Source organism: Grampus griseus, assembly GCF_964374135.1.
Source record: "Grampus griseus genome assembly, chromosome: 14".
NCBI lineage: Eukaryota > Metazoa > Chordata > Mammalia > Artiodactyla > Delphinidae > Grampus > Grampus griseus.
Genome location: NC_139008.1, coordinates 66,903,753 through 66,916,214, shown reverse-complemented (window position 1 = coordinate 66,916,214; position 12,462 = coordinate 66,903,753).

Genomic DNA, 12,462 nt, shown 5'->3' with positions numbered 1-12,462 from the left:
AGAAGGGAAGCCGCACCTAAGAAAGTTCCAAGACGAATAGACAGAATGTTACGCATATATACAGTGAGAAAAAGAAAATCCCCATCAACTTTTGGATTTAAAACAATGATAATAAACAGTACTAGAGTCAGAATAACTGTTCCCTTGAGGGGTGGGGGTGGTCCTGAGCGAGAAGGAGGCTGCTGCGGGGTCTGATTCTTGCTCTGGGATGTGGTTCCACAGGTGTAGACACGGGTAAAATTCATCGAGGTGTTTCCCTGAAGATGTGTGCATGTTACGGTATGTAAGTTATACCTCAATTTTTTTTAATGAGAGAAAGAGGATAAGAAAGGGAAGGAAAGATGAATGTCAGGTGGCGAGAGAGAAACAGATGCACACAAACACATACACATGCACACACACACACATGCACACACACACACACACACACACACACACATGATGTAACAGTGTCCAGGTCAGAACGAACCCCGAGAAAGTCTGACAAGAAAAGAAGTCAAAAGCTAATGCGACCAAGAGAGAAAGCCTGATGCCTAGACCCCTCACATGGAAAGAGAGAGCAACCCCAGAGAGACCTGAATTGGAAGGGGTTCCACAGAGCAGGAAGGACGTCGCCAACATTGGCCCCGTGAGCTGGAGGCACCGAGGATGGGGGCTCCTGGAGAAGGCGTCCACCACCAGTCGTGGAGTGGCCTGGCCAGGGTGACCCGTTGGAGATGGGCATGAAGCAGAAGGGGAGAAGGGAGCTGGGAAGGAGCTGAGGCTGGGGTGGACTTCAGAGGTACAGGGGCCGGGCTTGGTGAGGGGCCCGGGAGCAGCCGCGTGCTCTGGTCCGGAGCTCATAACCCAGGGGCAGGAGGCGAGAGAGGCGGGCGTGGGCGCCGAGACGGCCCAGAGGGCAAGGATGACAGTGGACCCAGGAAAGGCGGTAGGAAAAGGGCCCAGAAATAACTCTCGGACAGACAAGCGGATGGCTAGATGGATGGAAGGATGCTCATCTGCAGAGCGAAAGCAAACGCTGGACAGAGCCTTGGAGATGGATGTGGAAGTAGAAAGAGAGCCTTAAGGGGAGGTGGGGAGAGAGACAGATTCCACTGTGTGTGGAAAAATCAAAATGGAGCCGGAGAAAAGGAGGGCGAGCAGAGAGCAAGGGGTGAGAGGAGATTTGTCACACACACACACTCACACACGGACACACTCACAGGGGGTGTTCAATGTGTGCTGACCGAAAGAAAATACAAAGGAACTGCCTGCCAGAGTTCGAGCAGAGGATTTAGGTAGAGTAGTCGAGTTGACACAGTGACAGACAGCTTGTCACACACAGATACACACACACACATGCACACACAACCTTTCTCTGTGAATCCAGGCGCACAGGGCCAAGGCAGCTTTCAGAACTGCCTTGGAGACAGGGTGGCCACACACAATCACCCCCAGCACAGGAGAGGCTCAGGGAGTTGACTGAACATAGGGACAAATGCAAACGACTCAGAGAATGAGCACAACAGCCGAGGACCCCAAAGAGAGGGGGTCCGGGCAGGGGGCAACTGTGTCCCTGTTAGTCACTCTGTGTCACACACACACACACACACACACCAGCCGGGGAAGGAGCAGCTGCTTCATGATGAGTGATCTAGGAAGAGCCGGGGGCGTGAAAGGAAACAAAGCCCCCAGCCGATGGCAGGCACCCCCCAGACTGGAGCGAGGGTGGCGGTGGCTGCCCACACTGGGAATTCGACAAGCCACAGGGACAGGAGAGCCGGAGCCTCAGGGGTCAGATGAGCCAGACCCCGGCTTGGCCACACGGACACACGCACAAGCCTGAGGACACTGCACAAGTGTTGGGGAGGTGAGTAAGCGAATGGGGGGACATGTTGTGGGACACAGACACACACGCGTACAGACGACTGTGCAGTCACATCTTGGCAGAAAAAACGAATTAATGCAGGTAACACGTAGAGTCAAGCTAAAATTGAGAGGCAGAGACGGAAAGAGACAAAGAACAGAACAAAAAGAAAGCCAGAGACACAGACACAGAGACAAAGACAGGAAAACAGAGAGAAAAGGAGAAAGGCAGCGGGGATGGAGAGATGACCAACAGACACGAATGCAAGAAGGACACAGACGTCTACAACCAAAGGAGCGACCCTGAGAAGGGAGTTTGGAAGGAGAAAACAGAAATGGAGGCCAAATGACAGAGGGAGAGAAAGATCAGCAGAGGAAGAGAGAGAGGCACCCAGGCCACCCAGGGCTGCCTCTGAGGACCGGCTAGATTGGGGTTTTAAGACACAGCAAGCAAAGGAATGAATGAAAGAAAGAAAGATGCCTGAATGGATGGGAGGGACCCTCAGCACAGCCCGTGCTGGATTCAGGGAGCAGCCAGGGGGTCAGCAAGGGACCACATGCCGTACACCCCACACCACATGCACCACACACACACCACACCACACACACAACACACACAACACACACACACCACGCACACCACACACACTATACACACTACACACGCACACCACGCACACCCACAACACACACACCATGCATGCACACACCAAACACACACCATGCACACCATGCACACCACACACATCACACCACACCACACACACACACCACACACCACACACACCACGCACACACACACACCACACACACCCCAACACACACCACACTACACACACACACCACACACACCACGCACACACCACACACACCACACGCACACCACACACACCACTCACACCACGCACACACACACACCCCACACACCCCACCACACACCACACTACACACACACACCACACACACCACGCACACACCACACACACACACCATGCACACCACTCACACCACACACACCACACACACCACGCACACCATGCACACCACACACACCACACACACACCACACGCACACCACACACACCACACACACACCACACACCACTCACACCACACACACACACACCACACCACACAAACACACCACACCACACACCATACCACACACACACCACACACATTACACACACACACCACAAGCACACCACACACACACCACGCACACACACACCCCACACACACCCCGCACCCCACACCACACACACTACACACACCCACCACACACACTAACACACATACCATGCACACCACACACCCACCACACACCCACCACACACCACGCACACCCCACACACACTACACGCACAACACACACACACCATGCACACCGCACACACACCCCACACACACTACACACCCACCACACACCCCACACACACCACGCACACCCCACACACACTACACGCACAACACACACACACCATGCACACCGCACACACACCCCCCACACACTACACACACAACACACACACACCACGCAGACCAGGCACACACACACCATGCACGCACACACCACACACACACACCACGCACACCATGCACACCACGCACACCACGCACACACCACACCACACACACTACACACACACAACACCACACCACACACACCCCACACCACACACCATACACACACCACACCACACACACACACCACACCCCACACACACACCACACCACATACCACACACACACCACGCACACCACACACACCACACCACACACCACACACACCGCACACATACATCACACGCACACCACACGCACACACCGCACACACCACACACACCACACCACACACATTACACACACACTACACACATACACCACACCACACACACCACACACACACCACACGCACACACACCACACACACACCACACACACTACACACACACCATGCACACCACACATACCACACACACCACGCACACACCACACACACCACGCACACCACACACACTGCCCACACACCACACACACGCCACGCATACCACACACAACACAACACACACACACCACGCACACCACACCACACAGCACACACTACACACACCACACACACCACGCACGCACACTACACACACCACACACACACCATGCACACCACACACACCACACACACCACACTCACACCACACACGCCACACACACCACACACACACTATACACACACCACACACACACCATGCACACCACACACATCACACCACACACACACCCCACACACACCCCGCACCCCACACCACACACACTACACACACACTACACACACCCACCACACACACTAACACACATACCATGCACACCACACACCCACCACACACCCCACACACACCACGCACACCCCACACACACTACACGCACAACACACACACACCATGCACACCGCACACACACCCCACACACACAACACACACACAACACACACACACCACACAGACCAGGCACACACACACCATGCACGCACACACCACACACACACACCACGCACACCATGCACACCACGCACACCACGCACACACCACACCACACACACACACCACACCACACACCACACACACACCACACCACATACCACACACACACCACGCACACCACACACACCACACCACACACACCACACCACACACACCGCACACATACATCACACGCACACCACACGCACACACCGCACACATTACACACACACTACACACATACACCACACCACACACACACCATGCGCACACACACAACACAACACACACACACCACGCACACCACACCACACAGCACACACTACACACACACCACGCACGCACACTACACACACCACACACACACCATGCACACCACACACACCACACACACCACACTCACACCACACACGCCACACACACCACACACACACCACGCACACCACGCACACCACACACACCACACTCACACCACAGACGCCACACACGCACACTACACACACTATACACACACCACACACACACCATGCACACCACACACACCACACCACACACGCCACACACACCACGCACACACCACGCATACACACTACAGACACCACACACGCTACACACACATCACACCACACCCCACACTACACACACACCACACACACATACCACGCACACCGCACACCACACACACAACACACACAGCACGCACAACACACACACACCACGCACAAAACACGACACACACACACCACACACAACACGCACAACACACACACCACACACCACACATACACACACCACACACACTATACTACATGAACAACATACACATGGACCATGGACGCCATGTATACACCACACAGGTGTGTGCATACATAAACAGTTGCAGGAAGCCCAGAGAAAAGACAAGGTTTCAGGAGCCCCCGAGAGAAGGGGGAAGGAGGAAGCTGGAGAGCAGGGAGAGTGGAGTTCCACGCACCTCTCTCGCCCTCTCCCGGTGCTGGTCTGTAAGTCTGTCTGTCTCCCTCTCGCTCACTCCCCCGCACACAATCACAACCCCTAGAAAAGGGGAGAATGGGGGGTGGGCAGAGAAACGAGGGGATGTGATGACTCGGTGGCTGTCCCACCCCAGCCCGCTGGCTCCCACCTCCTGGCCTTCGCATGGCTGTCCTGCTGCCTGGAGTGCTTCCCGCCCGGCCACAACCCCCCATCCCCGCCCCGCTTCTCCACCTGTTGCCCTCGGGCCTCACTCAGCCCACTCCTCAGGGGAGCCAGCCCGGACGCTCTGTTCAAGCTCAGGACCCCGTCTCTACTCTACTGGGACCGTGGGCCTTTCTGCATCTGTTCTGCTCATCTGTCCTTCTGGACACTAAGTGCCTTGTCCACGGCTGCTCCCCAGCAGATTTTTCTCCCCCCGACCCCCTAAACCCCAACCGGGGTCAGGCATACAGTAGGTGCCCACCGGAAACGTGTTCAATGAATGCTTACACACCTGAGTGAGAGCAAAGCTGGAAGGCATTTAGGATGAATGTGGAAGGAAAAGGCTGAGGAGGGCGGAGGGAGGGAGAGCCCTGGAGGGCAACGGCAAGATGGGGCAGGCACAGCTGGAATAATCTAGATGGAGGTATGGGGGTGGGGCAGATTCCTGGGAGCTGGTGGGTAGTCGGGGCGCAGGGGGGGCGGTGATGCACTTCGCGGATACAGGCAAACACACACGTACACGCGCACATGGCCAGGCAGGGGCAGCTGCTCCATGATGAGTGCTTTATGAAGAGCCTAGGGAATGAAAAGAAACACCTGCCCCCAGCTCATGGCAAGGAGAGGGGGCTACAGGGAGAGAGCCCACATTGGAAATTCAACAAGCCCGAAGATCTGGGAGGGCAGAAGGCCTGAGAGAGACACAGGGAGCCAGACCCCTGCTCCCCGGCAGACATGTAGACACCAGGGCCACGCGTGTTTGTTGGGGGAATGAATGAATGAACAGGGGACCCCAGAGCAAGGGACAAACCTGTTGGGGTGAGAGAAATGGACAGAGAGGAGAGAGGCTCAGGAGGCCGGGTGATACACACATCAGGTGGCTTTGATGCACTCAAACGGAAGTCAAGGGCAGTCCGCAGGGGGCAGAGTCGAGATGAAGAGAGATTCAGAGAGGGTGGAATGTGCAAAGGACACACAGCCTGCCCCCAACAGCCATTGCCCATGGTCAGCACAGAGAAGGCACTCAGGTGCCCATGAAAAATGTTTTAATTTCTTTTAAAATCAGAAGAAAAATGAACTTTAACTCAAAGAAAATGTTTTCATATATAATGTTAATATATTCAACTTTATATCAATGTTGTCATAAAATAGAATTTTTAAAAATATTTTTTATGGAGAAAGGGGTCCATGAAGGCAAAGCTGACTAGGGCCCATGAAAGTCATAACGGGGCCCTGGTTGGGTGCCCAGCCTGGGACTGCATAACACGAGGCCAAGGTTAGGAAGGACGCTACTGCAGGGAGTGCTGGAGCCAAGGGAAGCCAGGGAAGGGGCAATCAGGAGGCCTTCCTGGAGGAGGTGGATGTCCAGGCTGAAGGAAGGAAAGACGTGTCAGGCAGTCAGCGTGCCACTGGCAACTGGAGCCAGTCTGGCAAGGCCTGGAATGGCAGGTGAGGGAGATGGGGCTTCCTCCACCAGAGACAAAGGATTCTGAGCAGGGCCAGAGGTGGGAAGAAAAAAAGGAAGGCCACGGCAGAGTGAGGGTGAGTGATGGTGAGTGCGGCCCAGGGCTGGAGGCTGAATGGTGGAGCCCTCCCCAGAGTGGGCAGGAGCGGACAGGAGTTGAGTTGAGGGTCAAAGGGGAGGTGTCCAGGGGATAGTCGCCAGGGAGACTGTCCAGGAGGGAGGCCTTGAGGCAGAGGCTGGAGGGAGCATGGGGCTGAGTCTGGGGCCAGGATGGGGGTGAGTAGAAAGTGACACCAGAAGCCAAGTCCCAGGAATCCCGGGGAAGGGGAAAGGGGTGGCCGAGAGGTTCATTCGCAGACATGCATGTACACAGATGCACACACACCGAGAGGGCGGCAAGAAACGGAAGAAGAGAAGGATATTTAATAAAATTGCAGGAAGTTGGAGGTGGGAGGTAGAGACAGACCCACTGGCACAGAGATCCAGCCGCAGACACACGCACACACACACACACACACACACACACATGCAGGACAATCAGAGAAAGAGAAGGGCATTTAATGAGACCACAGCAAGGGGGAGGCGTGGTGGCAGAGGCAGACACACAGATATTTGGACAGATGGACAGAAGGCAGAGCCCTGGATCCCACGGGACATACTCTGAGGGAAGCACAGCCCAGCACTGGGTGGGAAAAGCCCCAGGGAGGGAGGGCTGGGGAGACTGGGATGGACAGACAGACGGACAGAGCTCCATCTCCCAGCCTGATTCCCCCACCCCCATGCCACCCCCCCCATCTCCATCTCCGTGTTTCTGTCTCTGTCAGTCTCTCTTTTTCTCTCTGCAAACCACAGCTTTTTGGAGCCCCCAAGAGAAAAATGGGAAAAGAAGACAGAGATGAGAGAAAAAGACGAGGGACCATGTGTGTGCGTGTGTGTGTCCAGCACAAGGTCTAGTTGGAATTTTAGGAGGGAGGGAGGAGATGAAAGGAGCAGAGGATGAGCAAAGAGACCAAGAGCAGCACGGAGCCGCAGCCTGGAAGGACCAGTAACACGCACGTGCCCCGAACACTGCACACATCACACACCCATTGCACACACTAGAAGTGCAACTGGTGGAAGGGAGGTCAATGAAAGTATGGAGAAAGGAAGACAGGGAGGGGGGGCTGAGAAAGAGCTGGCACAGGGGGCCTGACACAGATCCACAGGCGAGCACGTGCACCCACACGAGCGAGCAGGGCTGCAGCAGGATGGGGCCCAAGGTTCACCTTTAATAGAAGTTTTACATATGAATATCTGAAAGAATCGATAGGCCAGCAGCCCAGAGTGGCAGCCAGTAACTATGGGCCAGAGGATGGAGAGACAGAGAGAGAGACAAGGAGACACCGAAGCCACTGTGCAGAGCACAGGCGACAGGCCCAGATGGACACACACCCAGAAACATGCCCCATCCTTTCTAGGTGGGAGGGAGGGGGTAGAGAGCACAAATTACCGTGTTCTTGTATGTGCTTTTCTGTATCTTTCCTACCCTACTATAAGGAATTTTTTTTCCCATGGGGGCAAACATCATCTTACTTTTCTCAAAAAGAAAAAAAAAATGCATGTAGAATGAGAAAAACCACTGAAACCAGGAAGGGAAGGCGGAGGGGACGAGGGGGTCCCAGGGTCTCCAATCGCCTGAAGTGGGCTGGAAACTGAACAGGGCAGCAGAAGCAGGAGCAGGCAGAGGGGGCAGTGAGATGATGGTCCCAGCAGAGTAGACGTCACTCGCCTTTTCGCTCTTTCTCTTGAAGAGTCGAGCAAAAGCACACTGAACAGGGCTTCCCTGGTGGCGCAGTGGTTGACACTCTGCCTGCCAATGCAGGGCACACGGGTTCAAGCCCCGGTCTGGAAGGATCCCACATGCCGCAGAGCAACTAAGCCCGTGAGCCACAATCCTGAGCCTGCGCGTCTGGAGCCTGGGCTCCGCAATAAGAGAGGCCGCGATAGTGAGAGGCCCACGCACTGCGATGAAGAGTGGTCCCCCGCTCGCCACAACTAGAGAAAGTCCTCGCACAGAAACGAAGACCCAACACAGTCAAGAATAAATAAATTAATAAACTCCTACCCCCAACATCTAAATTAAAAAAAAAAAAGCAGAGGCCCAGAGTGGGGAAGTCAAAACCAGTGGAGCCAGAGACAGTAGGTGGGAGAGACAGAGCAAACTCCTGCCTCCCTTCTCTGATCAGACAGCACCCCGGTGCGCTAGATCTGGGTGCTTCAGCCAGAATTTCCCCAGCCCCTCAAGCTCTCATCCTAGGGGGGGAGCTGTGTGAATGGCCGTGACCACCCTTGCAAGTTCCAGGGGGTCAGGGAAAGCGCCCAGAGGTGGTCTGTGGCCTTTGAGATGTTTTGAAGGATGAAGAGGAGTTTGCCAGGTTGCAGAGAGGAAAGAAAGGGCACTCTAAGTCGTGGAAACAGCCTGGGCAAAGGCACAGAGGTGTGAGAGGGTCTGGAGGAGAACCAGAGCCGTACAGAGATTGATAAGGAAATAAAATCTGAGACGGAGACACAGAGAGAGAGAGACTAGAGAAATAGAGACGGCCACGAGGCACAGAGAAAAAGAGAAACTAGCAACAGTGAGAAACAGACACATACAGAAACGGAGACAGAAAATCAGAAGCACACAGAGAAAGACCAATTAGTGCGGGGGGAGGGGGTTTAGGGAAGAGGAAAGAAACACAAAAAATTGTGAAGACGAGAGAGCCAGGGCCAGAGAGCCTGAGAGAGAGCTGAAGAGGCACAGACAGACAAAGAGAGACAAAGACGGAGGAGGCAGAGAGAGAGACACACGCATTCAATCATTTGGTGAGCCCGGCGAGAAACGGAGATAAAGGGGTCTCGGGGCTTCTTCCCCGGCTCGACCCGCGGCTCACCACCGCGCAGGCGCACTCCCGACTCGCCGCGTAGCGTGGACGAGCGCTTTGTCCCCGCCGGGGCTGGGGCGCGTCGCCGGGCTGGGCTGCTCGCAGGTGTCCTTGCGCCCCCCGGTGCATGGGGGCCCTGGCGGAGCGGCCGGCGCCCCGTGCACGCCCTGAGCCCACAAACATCCACGCGGACACACACACTGCCCCGCGCAGACAAGCAGAGCCCAGCCACACACATCGGGGCCCGCGCCCCCGGGGGAGCCAACAGATTCAGGCAGAACCACCTAGAGTGGTGTCCCCGCAGTACACACAAATCTCTGCACACAGGGCCAGGAAAAACAGGTTCACACATCTGGACATCCAGACTCCCAGGCCACCTGGACACGTGTCCACACACCAACACAGACACCCATGAGCAAACAGGGCCACACGCATACCCCAGTGAACACAAAGGCACACACCCACAAGCGCACACTCACACCCATGCTCCTACCTCTGCTCCCAAGACACATGTACACCCATGGGGTCTCCAGGTGTCCATTCTGACCGGACATTGTGGTATTTGGCTTGTGAAAATGACAGTGAACAGAGAAACATCCTGATTTTGAAATCTGTTTTTAATTATACAGATTAAACAGTGTTACTACGACCAGAGGTAACTTACATGGATCGGTGTGTGATCTGATATAAAAGACATTTCTTCCTATAGACTGTTGCAAATGAACTTCCCAGATTGTGTGCCTTGGTGGAGGGGAGAAGGGAGGAGAGGAAGGGTCTTTGGATTTTTCTCCAGGGTGCCCAGGGCTTTTGCTAACCCAGTCTCATCAACCCCCCCCACCCCCACCCAGCCCAGCACTCCTGGGAAACACACAGCACGCACACAGCCACATCTCCCTGTGAGGACATCCACAACTCCACAAGGGCCTGACAGCCCTGCGGGGCCCCCAGAGTGTCAACTGCCACCACCCACCCAGGGCAAAGAGTCTTCAACTGCTCACACTTCCTGCTCACGAGCCCTGGGCTTCGCCTGGTGCATCTCAGACATAAGCAAGGTTTCTGCCCGGCACAGTCACTCCCCAAACTCAGGGATGGATGTGCACACAGCCACATTCCAGAGATCTCCAATCTGATCATGTCCCGCTCTGGCCTCAAGCCCTCCAGCCACCAATGCTGCCTGCACAAAGGCCCCTCTGACACAGTCTGTCCTCACATCCCACCCCCTCTCACTCTCCAGCACACAATAGATACTCAAGAAACCGCTGACCAAACTCTGAGGTCTGTTTGTGTTTAATCAGACAATATGCAAAGTATTTACAACCAATTCCAAATCCCCCCTCCCCCCACAGGCCTCGGCCGTGGAACGCAGGAACCCCAGGCCCTGCCCAGAGCCGGGGGTCCCCTAGGCCTCTGCATAGTCATCTGAAATCTACAAAACACTGTTTGTTTAAAAAAAAAAAAAAGACAGTATTAGGACACCTTATACAAAGGACACTGGGCAGTCAGAAGGGGATTTGGGAGCGCGCTGGGGTAAGTGAGTCCAGATTCGACTGGGACGGAGACGGGACAGAAGACTTGGGTAATAAACATGTATGAAAGGAAGAGTTGAAATTTCACAGGCAGGTACCACTTGGCCTCCCTCCCCACTGGCAGGGCCTGGCTGGCTCGAGAACCCCTGGCAGCAGGAACGTTATTGCTGTGATGGGGGGCTGTGGGTGAAATGTACAACAGGTCTGGGGGACAGAGCAGAGGGCGTTTTTACATGTTAAATATGAACACACATGGAGGAACATACACGTGCACACACACACACACACACACGCGCGCGCACACAGGGGCCCTTGGCAAGATGCCTACAAACTGTTGGCTGCCCCATTTAAGAAGGACACACTGAGGTCCAGGGAGAAGCCACCACATAGCCCAAGGGCCAAAACACGGTCTCCTGATGCCATGGGCTGAGCTCACCACGTGATGCCAGGCCACAGGGTCTGGACAGGAGTGGAGCAGTTGCAGAGGCCATGGCCACAAATGGAGGCAGACACTGCAGCCCAGAGAAGGAAGCAGGGGCTGCCTGAGAGCACACAGCCAGTCCTGGTGTGTGGCAATAGACACCCCAGTCCTCCTTCCTCACCCCAGTCTAGGCACTCCTTTCCGTACTCGTGAGTTAAAGGTGCCAACTTGGGGAGAAGAGCAGGGGCCAGGCATTGAAACGACACAGGACAAACTGGGTGAAGGAGGACCTGGGGTTCCTTCCCGAGGCCAGGGCCTCCCAATCATTTGGATCTTCTATTTCTGCTTGATTGCCTCCAGAGCCGGTGAGCTCACTCCCTTTCATGATTGGCTAGCTCCAAAGGTCAAATACCTCCCACCTTCTGATTGAAACCTGCCTCCCTACCCTTGTACCTTTCATTTCTAGCTCAGCCCCACATCTACCTCCACTCTCTCCCCCCACAATAGCCCACTGAGCAAACAGAGGCAGCAGGACTCTCTCTGCTATCTCTAACCCGTCCTCAGGCCCCTTGTCCCCTGGGCTGCCCCAGTCTGT